Below are 20072 nucleotides of genomic sequence, written 5' to 3' on the forward strand. Positions count from 1 at the left end.
CGGTGTCGAACACGGGTAAGGGATGTTACACCGAGTCTCAGTAAACTATCCATAGAAGATGCTTCAAAAGATGAAAACTCCAATTTTTAGTAAACTATCCCCCTCTCCTCACTTATAAATAAGACTCATTCTCACATTTCTACACATCCCTCATCATTCATCATTCTCTCCTCTCTAAATTCTCTTAGCATTCTTCTTTTCTCCCCACACCTATCATCATCTTTTCATAAAGATTTTAGCATTTGATCCTCTTAAAGAACCCTTGATCGGCCACCTTGGAGAGCCATCAACAAAGAAGCGAAGTAAAGGAACGAAGGAGCCTCATCAGTTAGAGTCTTGGGTGACAGTGTAAGGCCACAAATTTGGGCCTAGAAGGATTGGGCCTTGAGCGTGGGAACACATAAAAGTTTATGTGTGCGAGATATATCACAAATTACATGTTGGCTTTAGTGGCTAAGTATTTGGGCATATTTGGGAGTGTTGGAGAAGTCTTGGGTTCAAACCTAGGCTTTAGTTAAATTTTTGAATTAAGTGAATAAAACCTTTGGTACTTGGAAGTAAGCCTTTTTGAATAATTAAGATTAAAATGTGACACAGGATGAGCTTGTAATCCAGTGGATTGTGGCATCATTAAGGCGGCAAGGGTGCTTGAGTTCGAGTCACTCTATGCACAAAGGAGTATTTATTTTACTCCTTTGTTGTGTGAGTGGTGGAGTTTGAATAAAACACTACAAGGGTGGTTGGAATTTGAACTGGTCAAGGAATGGATTATGGAGAAAATCAAGGAGAAGATTGGGGAGGAAATTATGGAGGAATTTTAGGAGGAAAAAGGGGAGTTTGAAGTGAGGTAAGACTGTACCGAATTTGCTTGGGAAGTACTCAGAAATTCAGCTTGGGAGGGTGCCTTTCATTTTCAGCTTTGGGTAAACATTATTTTTTTTTTGGTTTTTATCCTTTGCAACATCTTAGCCGAATACTTTCCTTGAGTGGCCGAATATATGTTGACCTGTTTTCATAACTCCTTCATCTATTCTTTTGAGTACTACGATCAATTCTATTCTGCTTCTTTTTCTATTTTTCACTTCAGCATTTGTTCACCCATACTTCCCCTTTCAGTTAGCCCTCTAGTTGTATTCTCTTTTCTTTTGAAGTTCTTGCCAGATACCTTTTTCTTCTTCATTTTTTTCATTTCCTTCGGTTTTCATCATATGACTATTCTTTTTCCCCTCTCTTACTCAGACTTTGGTGTAGCAATATTTATACATCAGATTGGTAAGTTTGTTTGTTTCTTTTGTTTCTCTTAAGGGATATCTATTTGCTTTCTTCTTGTGCGGATTATAACCAAATAATTCCTCTCTCTTACGTACCAAATTCTCCCTTTCTTATTATTCGGATGTTGCTTACTTAGTTTGTTTCTAGAATTATCGATAATCAAAGGGGGTTCTAGCAATAGAGTGATAACAATGGTACCGACTGGGAGTGGACGCGTAGCCTCTGCCCCCAAGTTTAAGCGACGTAGGGTGTCGGCGGTTTAGGACTTTTCGCTAGGTTGCAGAAGGGTGACTACACCAAACTTTGGATTAAGTAGGCAAATCACAGTTGACCGTTCGATTCAAGGCAAGTGGTAGTCAATCCTTCGGTTTAATGTTCTTTTAACTTTATTGAAAAGTGATTAACTGTTATGTTTGAATAGGTTCCGGCGCTCGGGAATTCTTAGTACTCTACGTGATCAGGTGTGTAACCGTATGCTATGTTTGGTGATCGGCTAAAAAGCCGAAAGTGTATGTATTTGTATGCGGTATGCAATAATCGTTTGAAAGCCGAACGTATGTGCTGTTTACACTGCTATGACTGTAGATCAGCGAAATGCCGAAAAGCCAAAAATATGGCGTATGATGCCACGGGCGTGCGGTTGAATGTGTGGTGAACTGAATCCACATACATGGGCGTTAGACTGTAGAGGCCACCACGAGCGCTCTCGTGGTCGTGGGCTGATCTAGTCCTCGTTGGGCTAAATGGGTAGTGTAACTAATGGGCTTGTGGGCCCACACGGATAAATGTATGTAGTGTGGTAAGTGTTGTTTGGACTGTGATATTCTCATAGCTGTGGCTGTGTCTGGGCTAAATGGGCCACACGAGTGTGTTGGCCTACTTGGGCCGAGTAATAGGTCTTCGGCCCACTTACACCGTTATGTCTGTTTAGGTTACTTAGGTCGCTTGAGGCGATGGTGGACCATCTGTTGGGTTGTTAAGACTCCCGATTTGTAGGATTACCGAAATATCCCCTATTTGTAAAATTATCGAAACACTCTCGGTTTTTAAAATTACTAAAATACCCCTATAGGGTAAAATGACTATTTTGCCCTTGTGGGTAAATAACCGACTTAGGCTTCGTTTGGGGAGGTGGTGCAGTGCGGTGCGGTGCGTTTAGCTTACTTTTTGTCTCACATTACAGTATCGCTATAGTATCTAATCTCACCGCCACCGCTGTTTTTACACTAACCGCAGGTAAACGCACCGTCTATCCAAACTCACCCTTAGATTATGAATTTGACCGATTTGACTGTGATCGTATGACTGTGTTTTAACTGACTTGATGGTGGTTGTACAACTGATATGCTTTTAATATATATTTAAATGATTGTTACTGAGCATGGCCATTTTGCTTACACGTGTGATGATTGAGCATGACGTACACGGCATGTTGCATGGGGTTGGGACATTGATACAGAAGAAGTTCTGATAGGATCGCACGGGTCGCACAAGATGACTGTGGATCTAGTATTGATCTGTTAAGGTCACATGGGTCACTCGAGACGACTGTGGACTATTTTGTTAAGGTTGCACAGGTCGCATGAGACAACTGTGGACTGTTCTGTTAAGGTCGCACGGGTCGCGTGAGACAATTGTGGACCGACCGATATCGTTACGCCACTTGATCTGATTATGGCTCTATGCCATTCTGAAGATGGCTCTGTGCCATCCCCATTATGGCTTGTGCCATCTTAATCATAGCTCTGTGCTGATCATTTACCGTTACTGATGGCTCTGTACCGATCATACTACATCTACTGATGGATTTGTGCCATCCTGTTTATAGCTTATAGCTATCATATTTATGGCTTTTAGCCATTCTATTACTTGCGACCTTCTTTGTGATCATTAATGGCGTACTCGCTACATTACTATTACTGGTAGCTTTGCTGCGATATTGGTGTGCTGTCTGGGTGGGTCGATGTTATCTCTACATGGTGTGTTGGCTGGATTGGGATGGGTTGCATAATTGCACTGTTGCATTCCTGTTACTGACACTATTACTGTAGTGGGCTTAGGCCCACATATATTCAGCCTTTGATTCTGTAATGGGCTCTGGCCTAGACTGCTTCTATATACTGTTTATATGATTGATTGTTTTTATATTAGGAGGGGATTACACACTGGGTTTTCTTAAACTCACCCTATTTTTAATTGTACAGGTAGTCCCCAGCGTTAGGCGAATCGTGCTGCGAGGGACTCGGAGATAGCCACATGACTACTCTTACTGCTACGTTAACTTACTTATTCGTATTTTTTATTTTAGATTTCAGGTTTGTAAAATACCATTGGTGGGATTTACTTTTAAATGGGCTTTTGATTACTCACCCTAAACTGCTAGTCTAGGAAAAGACGAGATTTCAAACCAATTGCTATTTTCAGAAACATATTTTTTAAACTTCTTTAATTTAAATTAGCTTTCTCAACTGAAAGAGATTTTCAACGAAATTAATAACATTTTAAAAGTGATTAACTTTTCAATGAACCACGTTTTAAAATTAAACGAACACAAACTGAGACTTTACACAAGTTTTAAATAGTAAGAAGGGTATTTCAATGAAATCACGATTTTGAAGAACACTTCAATGTGACACCGCCAGATTCGGTCATAACATCTAAGCCGAGTTTAAGGTGTTACATTTAGTGGTATCAGAGTCAAGTTGCAAAACTCGGCTATGGATTGGGTTTTAAAATTGAAGTTCTAAAAGAATTGTTTCAAAGGATTTGAAAAGATTTAGAGAATTCAAAATGTTTCTTTATTTCTGAATGTTTTCCTGAAAGTGTGTTTTACCGAGTCTCCGACGCCAATTCTGTAAGTCATTTTAAAACTATTGCTTGTTTTCACCGAAATGTAATAGATAGAAATACTGTTGTTTCTTTAGATATTGGACTGTATTTAGATTTGGTATTTATTCTGGATGTTTGAATATGATGATTTGGTTATAGAAATTGTATGCATGTGTGATATCTATTTGCTTGCTTTATAGGTTAGGTGTGTTGGATGTGTGTATGTGAGGTTTCACGTTCTAGCTACAGTGTGTTAGTAATATTAGGATTAGAGTGCGCAGTGGCAACATAGTGGTGTAGTTGTTACACGACTACCCTGTTAGTGGAAATTTCGGGGAAGAAATTTCTTTAAGGAGGGGTGAATTGTAACGCCCCGAATTTGGCCCAAGTAGGCCAACACACTCGTGTGGCCCATTTAGCCCAGAAACAACCAAAACTATGAGAATATCACAGTCCAAACAACACTTACCACACCACATACATTTATTCGTGTGGGCCCACGAGCCCATTGGGCCTACACTGCCCATTTAGCCCAACGAGGCCCAGATCAGCCCACGACCACGAGAGCGCTCGTGGTGGCCTCTACAGTCTAACGCCCATGTATGTGGATTCAGTTCACCACACATTCAACCGCACGCCCGTGGCATCATACACCATATTTTTGGCTTTTCGGCATTTCGCTGATCTACAGTCATAGCAGTGTAAACAACACATACGTTCGGCTTTCAAACGATTATTGCATACCGCATACAAATACATACACTTTCGGCTTTTCAGCCGATCACCAAACAAAGCATACGGTTATACACCTGATCACGTAGAGTACTAAGAATTCCCGAGCGCCGGAACCTATTCAAACATAACAGTTAATCACTTTTCAATAAAGTTAAAAGAACATTAAACCGAAGGATTGACTACCACTTGCCTTGAATCAAACGGTCAATTGTGATTTGCCTACTTAATCCAAAGTTTGGTGTAGTCACCCTTCTACAACCTAGCGAAAAGTCCTGGGTTCAAACCTGAGCTTTAGCTAAAATTTTGAATTAAGTGAATAAAACCTTTGTACTTGGAAGTAAGCCTTTTAAATAATTAAAATTAAAATGTGACACAAGATGAGCTTGTAGTCCAGTGGATTGTGGCGTCATTAAGGTGGCAAGGGTGCTTGAGTTCGAGTCACTCTATGCACAAATGAGTATTTATTTTACTCCTTTCCTGTGTGAGTGGTGGAGTTTGAATAAAACACTACAAGGGTGGTTGGAATTTGAACTAGTCAAGGAATGGATTATGGAGAAAATCAAGAAGAAGATTGGGGAGGAAATCATGGAGGGATTTTAGGAGGAAAAAGGGGAGTTTGAAGTGAGGTAAGACTGTACCGAATTTGCTTGGGAAGTACTCAGAAATTCGGCTTGGGAGGGTGCCTTTCATTTTTGGCTTTTGGTGATCATTGTTTTTTTTTTTTTTTGGTTTTTTTCCTTTGCAACATCTTAGCCGTATACTTTCCTTGAGTGGTCGGATACATTTTGACCTGTTTTCATAACTCCTTCATCTATTCTTTTGAGTACTACGATCAATTCTATTCTGCTTATTTTTTTATTTTTCACTTCGGCATTCGTTCACCTATACTTCCCCTTTCGGTTAGCCCTGTAGTTGTATTCTCTTTTCTTTTGAAGTTCTTGCCAGATACCTTTTTCTTCTTTGTTTTTCTCATTTCCTTCAGTTTTCGTCAAATGACTATTCTTTTTCCCTCCTCTTACTCAGACTTCGGTGTAGCAATACTTATCCATCAGATCGGTAAGTATGTTTGTTTCTTTTGTTTCTCTTAAGGGATATCTATTCGCTTTCTTCTTGTGTTGATTATAACCAAATAATTCCTCTCTATTACATGCCGAATTCTCCCTCTCTTATCACTCGGATGTTGTTTACTTAGTTTGTTTCTAGAATTCTCGATAAGCAAACGGGGTTCTAACAACAGAATGATGACAGTGGTGCCAATTGAGAGTAGACGTGTAGCTTCTGCCCCCAAGTTTAAGCGACGTAGGGTGTCAATGGTTCGGGAATTTTCACCAGGTTGCGGAAGGGTGAGTGCACCAAACTTTGGACTAAGTAGGCAAATTAGAGTTGACCGTTTGAGTCAAGGCAAGTGGTAGTCGATCTTTCAGCTAGGGGTTTGGTTAATGTTCTTTTAACTCTGTTGAGAAGTGATTAACTGTTGTTATGTTTGAATAGGTTCCAGTGCTCGGGAATTCTTAGTACTCTACATGATCAGGTGTGTAACCGTATGTTATGTTTGGTGATCGGCTGAAAGGCCGAAAGTGTGTGTATTTGTATGCAGTATGCGATAATCATTTGAAAGCTAGAAGTATGTGTTGTTTACACTGCTATGATTGTAGATCGGTGAAATGACGAAAAGCCAAAAATATAGCATATGATACATGGGCGTGTGATCGCACGTGTGGTGAATCAAGTCCACAGACATGGGTGTTAGACTGTAGAGGCCACCACGAGCGCTTTCGTGGTCGTGGGCTGATCTGGGCGTCGTTGGGTTAAATGGGCTGTGTGGGCCCAAAGGGCTCGTGGGCTTACATGGATAAATGTATGTGATGTGGTAAGTGTTGTTTGGATTGTGATGTTCTCATAGCTGTGGCTATTTCTGGGCTAAATGGGCCACATGAATATGTGGGCCCACTTGGGTCGAGTAATGGGTCTTCGGCCCACTTACACCGTTATGTCTGTTTAGGTTACTTAGGTCTCTCAAGGAGACAGTGGACCATCTGTTGGATCATTAAGACCCCATATTTGTAAGATTACCGAAATACCCCTAGTTTGTAAAATTACCGAAACACCTCCGGTTTGTAAAATTACTGAAATACCCCTGTAAGATAAAATAATTATTTTGCCCTTGTGGGTAAATGACCGAATTAGTCTATGAATTTGGCCGATTTGACTGTAATCGTATGACTGTGTTTTAACTGACTCGACGGTGGTTGTACGAATGATATGCTTTTAATATATGTTTAAATGATTGTTACTGATCATGGCCATTTTGCATACACGTGTGATGATTGAGCATGACATACACAGCATATTGCATGGGGTTGGGACATTGATAAGAAGGAAGTTCTGATAGGATCGTACGGGTCGCACGAGACGACTGTGGACTATTCTGTTAAGGTTGTACGGGTCGTACGAGACGACTGTGGACTATTTTGTTAAGGTCGCATAGGTCGTGCGAGACGACTGTGGACATACCAATGGCCACTTGATCTGATTATGGCTCTGTGCCATCTTGATCATGGCTCTATACTGATCATTACTGATACTGGTGGCTCTGTGCCGATCATACTACAGCTACTGATGGTTTTGTGCCATCCTGTTTATAGCTTATAGCTGTCATTTTTATGGCTCTTAGCCATTCTGTTACTGGCAGCCTTATTGTGATGCAGTTATTGGCAGCCCTGCTACGTTACTATTACTGGTAACTTTGCTACGATATTGGTATGCTGGATGGGTGGGTCGACGTTATCCCTACATGGTGTGTTGGCTGGATTGGGATGGGTTGCATAATTGCACTGTTGCATTCTCATTCTCGACATCATTCTCGTAGTGGGCTTAGGCCCATATATATTCGGCCTTTGATTCTGTAATGGGCTCTGGCCTAGACTGCTTCTATATACTGTTTATATGATTGATTGTTTTTATATTAGGAGGGGATTAGACACTGAGTTTTCGTAAACTCACCCTGTTTTTAACTGTATAGGTAGTCCCCAGCATTAGGCGGATCAGTGTTGTAGGGGACTGAGAGATGACCACACGACTGTTCCTACTGCTACGTTAAATTGCTTATTCATATATTTGATTTTGGATTTCTGGTTTGTAATATGACCATTGGTGGGATTTACGTTGAAATGGGCTTTTGATTACTCACCCTAAACTGCTAGTATAGGAAAATGCGAGTTTTCAAACCAATTGCTATTTTCAGAAACATATCTTTAAAACTTCTTTAATTTAAATTAGCTTCTGCAATTGAAATAGATTTTCAACGAAATTAATAACATTTTAAAAGTGATTAACTTTTCAATGAACTACGTTTTAAAATTAAACAAACACAAACTGAGACTTTACACAAGTTTTAAATAGTAAGAAGGGTATTTTAATGAAATCACGATTTCGAAGAACACTTCAATGTGACACTGCCAGATTCGGCCATAACGTCTATGTAATAGCCCGATTTTGGGCCTAGTCAGAACAGTGGTTTTGGGACCACTATTTTGAGGCCGGAGAATATTATTTTAGTATTACTTTTTTATAATATAATTTTACAAGTGCATGTAAATTTTGGTAAGTTAATTTTAGCGATTTCTAGTCTAGTTTTGAAAAAGGACTAAATCGCGTAAAAGGTAAAAGTTGTGTTATGATGCCTAAGGTGTTAAATTGCTTTGTATCTTAAATTGAGGTACTTTAAAGTGAAATTAGACCCCTAAATGAAGCATGACCGATCATGGTGGACAAAAATTGTTGAAAAGTCAAAATTAAGTGAAGTGGTCACCAATTTTGACTAGTTTTATTATTAACAAATCAAAAAGAAAAAGTTATCATTTTTCTCTTCTCCTCCGCTGAAATATGCAGCAAAGAAAGGGGTTTTGAAGCTTTGAAATATCAACCACTTACATCCCTTGCTAGTAAGTAATTTTAATGTCTTTCTTGATGATTTTACATTTTTGGAACCCATAAAGCATAAGCTTTCATATGAGGGGTCTAGTTTGCAAAATGATGAAGAGTCTAAGGTTTTTCCATGAGAGTAAATGTGTTTTTTTCTGTGTTTTTATGGAAGATTATAAGTCCTAGTTGTCTAATAAACAACTTTCGTGAAAGAAATTGCATGAAAACACCTTAAAAAGGGCTAGTTTGCCAAGTTGTAAGATAATGTGTTAGTGTGTGTAATAATGATTTTTGTGAGTTTCCATAGTTATGAAAATGATTTATCTAGGCTTAAGGAGTTAAGAAATTGAATAAAAATCATTTTCCGAGCCTAGGGGTAGTTTGATAATTTTGGCAAAATATAGGGGCAGAATTGTAAAAATTACCCAAGTGTGTCAATGGACTAATTTGATTAGTACATTGTTTTAATAAGTTGAATGTGATGTTATAGATGATGAAAATTGAGATTTGGACTTAGAACGGAAAGAAATCGATTTATAGACGATTATGTCTTTTTCACCTTTGTGGAATCGAGGTAAGTTCGTATGTAAACAATACCATGCTATACATGCATTTAAATGTTGTCATTACATGAATTGTACAAATATTAAGTGTATGTGATTAATAGAAATATGATAAGACAAAGCCTTAATAGGCGAGGAGAAATTTCGTTTGAACCTTAGGAATAAAATAGGATACGAGTGACATGTCACTATGAATTATGAGTCTAGATGACTAGCTCGAGAGTGAGCATTTAAATGTCATGAGATATGAGGTAGCTTTAGCTACAATTGAGGCACTTATGTGCAAAATTTTTTCCGAGTATCCAATTAGTATTCCGAATGTTCAACGGGTAATCCGAGGAAAGAGTTGATGATGGTCCCAATGAGGTAAGTCATTGGTGAGTATGCACTTGAGTTATGTTACGAGTTGTACAGGTATGTACACTAAGCCTATGAGAATGGCTTGGTATGTGAATGATCTATAATGCATAAATATGTGTTCTTACCATGATGGATGAAATGATGTTGTATTAATTTTGTGAGCAATGATCATGAATGAGTAACTTAGCCTTGATAGATTTGAGTTACTGCAGTAGTATAACTTTGAAAATACAATAAAAATAGTGGAAAATAAGTTAGAAGCTAAATAAAATATGGGAATAAATCTTATTGAGTCTAGTTTCTTATAAAAGAAACCGTGTTAGCAAAATAATTTCCCATAATGAGATACTTGAAGTTGTGTGGGACTGGTTCAGAATGACCTCGAGATCCCCTGTTCTGATTTGAGAAAATAATTATAAATTGTAAAGAAATGGTTATGAGTTATGATTTATATTCTTAGAATCCTTAATGAGTCTAGTTTCAAGATAAATAGATGAGAATATTATTCAAGTCCTATGCTATGATATAATTGAACTTTAGTATAGAAGGGTCGGAACTGCCAGATAGTGAATTAGGGGTAAATTTGAGGAATAAAATATACTAATTGGATGAACCAAAAATTATGGAAATTTTATGGTAGGAAGTTAAATGAGTATAGTTTCAAGGAAAATTTAAAGAACTTAATTTGAAGTTTCGTAGCCCCAGATATAAATAATTTAGTGACTGTTACTTAGGAAGACAGCTTGTTACGAACTTGAGAATATGTTGTGGACATTGATAAAACATGTTAATGAGTTATTTATTGTTTTCATATGAACTTACTTAGTGTAAAGCTTACCCCCCCCTTTTTTCCCATGTTCTCTAGGGTTGCCAGGTTAGCTCGGGTTGAAGGCTTTCAGAGATATTATCACACTGTCGAGTTAACGATATTGGCGTAAGTAAATCCTAATGTTTCGAGTCTATGGCATGTATAAGGTTCTAATGTTTAGTTGTGATATTATGATTCAACCAAAGGTGTTGGCTTGTATTGATAAAGTGTTGTAGCCATGTGAATTGGTCTATGTTGGCTAATGATGTTGTGGGCCTAAATGTTTATTCATATATATATATATATGTATGATACTATCTCTTGTGATATGACTTATAGCATGTAAGCCTAGAGATTGAAATGAGATTTATTGATGAGTTAGTAACTGATGCAAGATTAGGTGATTGGTAAATAGTTAATAATGCCTCAAGAATGGTTTGTGGAAATGATTATGCATGCTTAGTGATGGACATGAGGTTTGTGATGTAATGATAGTTATGACTAGTATGTGGTAATGATGTGAGCAAATTCTATGATATTTATTGCATAGGAAATTGACTTGAGCATAACATGTTTGTAGATGTTTAAGAGCTCATTTATGCCATGTTGTATGTTATTGGATAAGTATGTGTGAGGGTGACAAATGGCTTGGAAAAGAGCCTTGTAATTGTCCACACGGGTAGACAAACGGGCGTGTGTCTAGACCGTGTGTGATACACGGTCTGCCCCCATGGGCGTGTTGTCCAACCGTATGCCCCCTACACCTAAGTTTTTTTCAAGTTAGTATGCATGGTAGTAGTACACGGGCAAGAGACACGGCCATGTGTCTCAGCCTTGTGAAGGACAAGGTCATAGGACACGGGCGTCTGCCTTGGTCGTGTGGTTTTGGCAGAATGTCTAGGTTTTTGGACACGGGTTCGGGACACGGACGTGTCTCTAGCACACGGGCGTATAAAGCCTTGATGCAAGAGATTTTCTAAGTTTTTCATGAGTTCTCGATTGGGTTCTGAACCACCCCAGATGTATGTTTTGGGCCTCGTAAGCCCGTATATGGGGCAGATTGCATGTGAAAAGAAAAGTTGTTAAATTGATCAAAATTTTACGGCCCGATTTTTGTGTGATTGATTGAGTTTAAGTCAGGTAACACCTCGACCCTGTCCCGGCGTCGGATACGGGTGAGAGGTGTTACAGTCTAGGCCAGGTTTGGGGTGTTACAGACGGCCACTCTGAATTGAGTTTAATCTTTCTTTTCTTTAATTTAATTTAAAGATGTTTGTTATGTGTACTTTTTTATTGTTTACAACAATGTTAGCTTAATTTTATTTAAGCTAGGATGATTGCTTTGATTAAATAATATTTATTAGATTCATGTTTATAATGTTTGTGCCTCAATTGATCATGTTTTTAATTAAAATCAAGTCTGTATTTTGTTCATATGTGATCGAAATGCACCTGAATTAGCTGAGTTATCCTAACCAGACGAGGGCTAGTGGACGCATAATTGAAATGCGCATGCTCAATTTAGCTCCTAACCCGATTAAATTGCAGGTTGCATAACAACCTTAACCAGGCTCTGTTATCTGCATAGTTTTTAGATTTGTGTGATTAAACTGTTTCAAACCTAATACGTCCCTATTACCTCGCATGAATACTAAGAAACCCTTAGTAAATAAGGATCAGTAAAATGAGTATTTACTAAGTAAATGATACTGAAAGGACTTAACGTGGTTTCGAAGCTCATGAAAGATCGAGTTGCCATGAAATGTTTTTCCAAATATTATTAAGCATGTTGATAATAAATTGAGTTTAATTAAAATAATTGTCCTAGTTTACTTATGTTATAATTTTTGCAAATTGTGTTTAATTTTGCTAAAATCTATTTTATTCATATAGTTTGCATACTTGGGTTAATTTACATTAGGGATCATTACATTTAGTCTACTTCTCAACTAAATTGTGTTTTTATTTACCAAATTGTTAATATAATTTTACAAATTAAGTGACTTAGCACAAATACAATCCCTGTGGAGACAATAACTCGATGCTTAGTTATTACTTGATAATGACTGTGTACACTTGCACAAACCTACGCATTACTAGTTTTTGGCATAGTTGTTGGGGATTGTCAACTGTTGCCATAGTCATTTCTTTCGTGAAATTATTTATTTTCAATTTGATTTATTTCTAAAATTACTAATTTATTCTTTTTAATTTTGTGATTTTTTTAGATGTTTATGAGAATAGATCGAATTATCAATTTACTCTCTGTAGACCCTGAAATTGAATGAACTTTCAGACTAAGAAGACGTGAATGAACAACTCAAAGACAAGTCGAGATGGACCTTGGAAATCAAAATCAAGACCAAGGCAATGAAGCCAATCATGTACGAAATCCTATCCTCATTTCCGATGATAGGGATCGATGCATTAGACAATATGTTGTGGCACTTTTCAGTGAGTTAAACCCAAGAATTAGAAGGCCGGATATTAAGGCAACCTAATTTGAATTGAAACCAGTGTGTTTTAAATGCTCCAAATGGTTGATGAATTTAGTGGTATGCCCATAGAAGATCCACATCTCCACCTTCGATTATTTGTAGAGGTAAGTGATTCATTTAAGATAACCAGTGTGACTGAAGACGTAGAGAGGTTGAAGATGTTTTTGTACTCGTTATGAGATCGAGTACGAGCATGGATTAATTCATTGCCACCAAGTTCCATATCTACATGACAAGAATTAGCAGTGAGATTTTTGGTTAAGTATTTCCCGCCTAGCAAAAACTCTAAGTTGAGGAACGAGATCACAACCTTCCAACAATTGGACAACGAGTCTTTGTATGAGGCTTGGGAGTGATTCAAGGAGTTACTTCGTAAGTGTCCTTATCATGGGATTCCTCATTGTATCCAGTTGGAAACATTCTATAATGGTCTCAATGCACATACAAGATTGATGGTAGATGCTTCTGTGAATGGTGCAATTTTTTTTGAGTCTTATAATGAGGCTTATGAGATCATTGAGAGGATCACGAGTAATAACTATCAATGGCTAACAAATCAAACAGCTTCAAGAAGATGTGTAGCTGGAGTTCATGAAGTTGATGCCCTCACTTCGTTATCAGCTCAGGTATCGTCTATTTCCTCTATGTTAAAATAGTTTCCTGTGTGTACTATGGGGAAGGTCATTCTTTTAAGAATTGTCCATCAAATCCCGAGTTAGTATACTATGTGGGGAACTAATATCAAAATAGGAGTGGAAAATGACTCTAGTCCAACTTCTATAATCCTTCAAGGCGTAATCATCCTAACTTTTCTTGGAGCAACCAAGGAAATGGACCAAACCACAACTTATTGCAGTATAGACCCAACAATATTAAGGGTTTAATCAGCAAGCTCCAAGACCACCTCAAGCTGAGGCATCAAACAGTTTGGAGAACTTGTTGGAAACGTACATGGAAAAGAATGACGTTTTGATCCAAAGCCAAGCAGCAACACTGAAAAAATTGGAAAACCAAATGGGTTAGTTAGCTACAGAGCTTCATAATAGACCACAATGAACCTTGCCAAGTGATATTGAGAATCCAAGAAATTTGGGTAAAGAACATATCAAGGTAGTGGTATTGTGAAGTGGTAAAATTCTGGAACCCCGATTGATTGATGTCGAAGATAAGGCCATTGAGAAGAATCAACCAGTTGTTGAAATTCCTACACCAAAGGAATTAAAATCTGCAAAGACTAATAAGGTAAATCCTAACTTAGTGAATTCAGATACTTTAGCATCTTCTTTGGATGCAGATTTACCTACTCAGAAAAGTTGTCCGGTTCAACTGAAAGTTCCATCACCTCTATATTGGCAAAGATTGCAGCAACACAAGTAGAAACATGAGGTGCATTTTAAGAAGTTTTTGGATGTTCGAAGCAGTTACACATCAATATTCTGTTGGTGGAGGTTTTAGAACAAATTCCAAATTATGTGAAGTTTATGAAGGATATATTGTCTAAGAAGAAACGACTTAGTGAGTATGAGACTATTGCCTTGACAAAGGAGTGCAGTGCGTTCCTGCAGAACAAACTACCATCGAAATTGAAAGACCTAGGAAGCTTTACTATACCCTGTAACATTGGTGAATCTTACTGTGGTAAAGCTTTGTGTGGTTTAGGAGCAAGTATCAACTTGATGCCTAATTCATTTTCAAGATGTTAGGGATAGGTGAAGTAAGACCTACAACTATGACGCTTCAGCTACGGATCGATCTTTAGCATATCCAGAGAGAAAGATCGAGGATGTTTTGGTAAGAGTTAATAAATTTATTTTTCCTACTGATTTCATTGTCTTAGATTTTGAAGCAAATAAGGAAGTGTCGATCATCCTTGGGAGACCTTTCTTAGCCACGGAAAGAACGTTAATTGATGTGCAGAAAGGTGAACTCACCATGAGAGTTCAAGATGATCAGGTAACCTTTAACATTCTTAAAGCAATGAAATTTCCCGATCTGGCATAAGAGTGTTTAGTTATGGAAGAGATAGAAACCTTGGTTTCTATGGCAAGCAATTTTGAAGAAGATCCATTGGAGAAAGCCTTAGATCTTGACCCTTTGAAGGATGAAGAAGGTGAAAAAAACATGGGTTTGTTGGAAGCCAATCCGAGAAATTTTATTCAATCTACACGGTTTGAACCATTAGAGTTGGAAGTTAGAGAATTTATGCAACCTAAGTTGTCAATTGAGGAACCACCTAAACTCAAACTAAAGGTCCTTCCTTCCCATTTGAAATATGTTCATTTAGGTGACTGTTCTACTTTGCCTGTGATTATATCAGCAGAACTAACAAAAGATCAAGAGGAGCAACTAATTGTTGTTCTAAAGAAATTTAAGAAAGTAATTGGTTGGACCATAACTGATATTCGAGGTATAAGCCCTTCTTTTTGCATGCATAAAATTATTTTGGAAGAAGGTGAAAGAGCTCGAATTGATGGGTAAAAGAGGCTCAATCCTATTATGAAAGAGGTTGTGAGAAAGGAAATGATCAAATGGTTAGATACAAGAATCATCTATCCTATTTTAGATAGTTCGTGGGTAAGTCCAGTATAGTGTGTGCCGAAGAAAGGTGGAATCACGATTGTTGAAAATGAGCATAACGAGTTAATTCCAATGAGAACTGTTACCAGTTGGAGAATCTATATTAATTACAGAAAATTGAATAAAGCCACTCGGAAGGACTATTTTTCGTTGCCTTTTATGGATCAGATGTTAGATCGACTAGCAGGTAAAAAATTCTATTATTTTTTAGATGGCTATTTAGGATATGACTAAATAGTTGTAGCCCTAGAAGACCAACATATAGCAACCTTTACTTGTCCATATGATACGTTTTCTTTTAGGTGAATGCCTTTTGGTTTATGCAATGCACCTGCAACCTTTCAACAATGCATGATGGCAATATTCACTGATATGGTCGAAAATTTTGTTGAGGTTTTCATGGATGATTTTTCTATTTTTGGTAACACTTATGATATTTGTTTGAGTAATTTGGCTAAGGTACTGAAGAGATGCAAAGAGACGAATCTTGTGCTTAACTAGGAAAAATGCCATTTTATGGTCAAGGAAGGGATTGTCTTAAGACATAAAATCTCAAAGAGAGGAATTGAAGTCGATAAAGCAAAGATGGACGTAATTGAAAGATTACCAGCCCTAATGAATATGAAAAGAGTCAGAAGTTTCTTAGGCCATACCTGTTTTTATCGAAGGTTTATCAAAGATTTCTCAAAAATTTCTAAACCGTTGTATTTGTTTTTAGAGAAAGATACAGTGTTTGATTTCAATAAAGCATGTTTAGAAGTTTTTGAAGATCTAAAAAAAATTGTTAATCTCAGCCCTAATAATCGTTACACCTGATTGGAACTTACCTTTTGAGTTGATGTGCGATGCAAGTGACTACGCTGTTGGAGTTGTGATGGGTCAAAGAAGAAACAAAGTGTTTCACCCTATTTACTATGCAAGTAGAACTTTGACGGGAGCCCAACTAAATTATACGATAACCAAAAAGGAACTCTTTGCAATAGTTTTTGCTTTTGAAAAATTTCGTTCATATCTTATAGGTACCAAAGTTACAGTATTTACTGACCATGCGGCCACTAAATACTTACTCACGAAGAAAGATGCGAAATCCAGGCTATTTCGTTGGATACTGTTACTCCAAGAATTTGACCTTGAGATCCAAGACAGAAAAAGGTGTCCAAAATCAAATAGCTGATCATCTGTCGAGGTTGGAACAAGATGAGGGAACTCGATCATGTGTGCTTATCAACGAGAATTTCCCAGATGAGAACTTATTTGAGGTAAACCGAATTCATGAAACACCTTGGTTTGCTAATTTTGCCAATTATCTTGCATGTGGAATAATTCCTCAAGAAATGACATACCAACAAAGGAAAAATTTCCTTCATGATAGTCGTTATTATTTTTGGGAGGATCCGTTTTTGTTTAAACGATGTGCAGATAATATAATCCGAAAGTGCATAGCTAAAAGTGAGATTGCTGAGATCTTGTATCATTGCCATTCATCTCCAAGTGTGGGACATTTTGGTAGTTCACGTACTGCAGGAAAGATTTCGCAAGCAAGTTTCTTTTGACCTACGCTATTTAAAGATGCTTATGCTTATGTGAAGAACTGTGATAAACGCCAAAGGACCGAAAATATATCAAGGAGGAATGAGATACCCTTGACAAACATTTTGGAGATTGAATTATTCGACGTATGGGGAATTGACTTCTTAGGCCCGTTTCCTTCTTCATATGGGAACAAATACATCTTAGCTGCTGTGGACTATGTATCCAAGTAGGTTGAAGCTGAATCATACCTACAAATGATATTAAGGTAGTCATACGATTCCTACATAAGCATGCGTTTACACATTTGGGACACTAAGAGCTATTATTAGTGATGAAGGTTCTCACTTTGTGAACAAATGGCTTAAGTGGTTGCTTGACAAATATGATGTGAAGCACAACATTGCTACTGCCTATCACCCCTAGTCCAATGGGCAAGTTCAGAGAGTGAACCATGAAATCAAAGGTATCCTTGAAAAGGTAGTACACCCTAGCACAAAAGATTTGTCTCGAAGGCTCAATAATGCATTATGGGCCTAACGAACAGCATTTAAGACATCGTTAGGAATGACTCTTTATCAGTTAGTTTTTGGGAAGGCATGTCATTTGCCATTAGAGTTGGAGAATAGAGCTCATTGGGCTTTGAAGCAGTTGAACTTTGATCTTAAGCTAGCCAGTGAGAGATGTAACAGTCCGATTTAGACCCTAGTTGGAATAAAGGTTTTAGGATAACAAATCCGAGTCAAAAATATTTTAATATTATTTTCTATACTTATGATATGTGAATTAGCATGTGTGAAAGTTTCGTGTGAAAGTTTAATTGTTTGTGTGCTCAATTTGATAAAAGGACCTAATCGTGTAAATTGTAAATGTGGCCTTCTAATTGTTAAAATGCCTAGTTGACATGTCTTTGTAAATGAAAGGTCCTTATGTTGATATTTGACCATTAGAAGCATGAGTGGACATTAATAACCTTATATGTTAAAGAATTAAATGTTTATTAATTAAGGGCATAATGGTAATCTATCTATAAATGATGAATTAAATAAAAGAAATGCTAAAATTAGTTTACTTTAAGTCTTCCTCAACCGAAAATCAAAGAAAAAGAAAAGAAAAAGAACCATCTAGGGTTCGGCTATGCTAAAGCTCAATAGAGGTATGAATTTTGTTCTGTTTTTGATAATTTCTACGTTTTTGTAATCGTTGCACTGTATTCTATCAAGCCCATGCCCTAATTTCTGATTTTGTTAATGATTTTGAGTTGACCCATTAATGAAACTATAAGTTTTATGAAGTTTGATGTTAGTAAATGAAAGATATGTTTTGGGTTAGTATATTTTGTCTTTGAATTTTTGATGAATTTTAGTAAAATGGGATAAATTGTGAAATGTGTAAATTGAGGGACTAAAATGTGAAAGAAATGAAATATATGGACTTGTATGAACTCCATAAAAATTCAGCTAAGCATGTGTAAAAGGAAATTTTATGTATTTTGTGATTTTGTGAATTAGGGACTAAAGTGTCAAAATTTGAAAATGTGAGGGCTAAGTTATAAAATGCCCTAAATGGGTGTTTGTGGATTGATTTCAATGATTTGGTGAATAAAAGATTTAAATTTGAATTGATATAGATCAAGAACCAAAGGAAACGAAATTAGATTGGGGGAAAATGAAAGTCGTTGAATAGTCACTTATTTCTATTCATTTCCGTACGAGGTAAGTCGATATACAAATAAATGTGTTTGAATTGATTTATTCATGTATATATGTCATTGTATTGTGATGAATGATAATATGAGAGCTGAATATGAGATTTTAGAGAAAGTATCAACAAAGTTCCGACATCTGAAAAACCCCGTACGAACCTTAGGAATAGTTAGGATACATATGTCATGACATAGGATCCGATATGTGTTATCGTATAAGACCACGTCTGGGACGTTTGTATCGTATTTGATTTCGTGTAAGACCTGTTTGGGACAGTGGCATTGACATTGGATTACATGTAAGACTACGTCTGGGATGTTAGCATTGTACGAGCTTTTTGAGTTATCCGCGTATCATTATGATTCCAAATGATTCAACGGGCATTCCAAAAAAATGAATTATGATGTGAACATGTATCCGATTCAGGTACATTTGGAGTAAGTATCATATTTGATGTAAAAAGGTAAGTATATGTACTTTAGTGATCAATTGATGATATGTGATAAAAGCATAAGAAAATATGCTAAAGAATTTGGAGTATATGAAATGTATATGAACATTGAGGTTTCTGATAGTATTTGGTTAAGAATTATATGCAAATTGATGATGATTATATGATTTAAATTATAAGATTATTTGTATATGGCTTACTAAGCTTTTGAAAGCTTATTTTGTGTGTGTTTACATTGTTTTATAGATATCGTAGCTATCGGGTGCTCGGGGATCGTAAAGGATTGTCACCACACTATCGTACCTTGTTTTGGTACCTTTTAACATTGTGAATATAATAGTATGGCATGTATAGGTTAGAAGTACTTTGAGGTATGTTTTGTAATGTGTATATCATGCCATGAGATATGGCTAAATTATGGTTGAACTTATGGTTTGATTTTGGTATATGATATGTGATGCAAATTATGCTTATGTGATGTGTTTATAAATAACCAAATGAAATGGTCAATATTGGTAAATTTTGGCATATGCAAATTTGAGATATTGGTAAGTTTATAGCATGTGATTGAATGAAAATAAAATGAGGATATGAAACAAATGTTTCGTTATGATTTTGTCTTATGTTTTGGCATCATTTGGTATGATTATTAAGCATGAAATTGGTTGATAATGTTATGGCATGATTGGTGTAAGTTTTGGTATTGAAATTGGTTGAAGTTATAGTGAAAATATGGTTGGTTTGATGCTTGTAGGTTTGACCCAAATTGGGTGGCAAATTGGCTTTTCAAATGGCCTATTTTTGTCCATACGGGCAGAG

At 36.9% G+C, this 20072-nt stretch overlaps 1 non-coding gene across 1 annotated transcript; it reads right to left on the reverse strand.

The window, feature by feature from the left end:
• Positions 1-13276: 13276 nt before the first annotated feature.
• On the reverse strand, positions 13277-13383 carry LOC128285074 (small nucleolar RNA R71). Its single transcript, XR_008275489.1, has one exon. It is a non-coding gene; the product is annotated as a small nucleolar RNA R71 (small nucleolar RNA).
• Positions 13384-20072: the final 6689 nt, after the last annotated feature.

This window comes from Gossypium arboreum, chromosome 11, assembly GCF_025698485.1.
Source record: "Gossypium arboreum isolate Shixiya-1 chromosome 11, ASM2569848v2, whole genome shotgun sequence".
NCBI lineage: Eukaryota > Viridiplantae > Streptophyta > Magnoliopsida > Malvales > Malvaceae > Gossypium > Gossypium arboreum.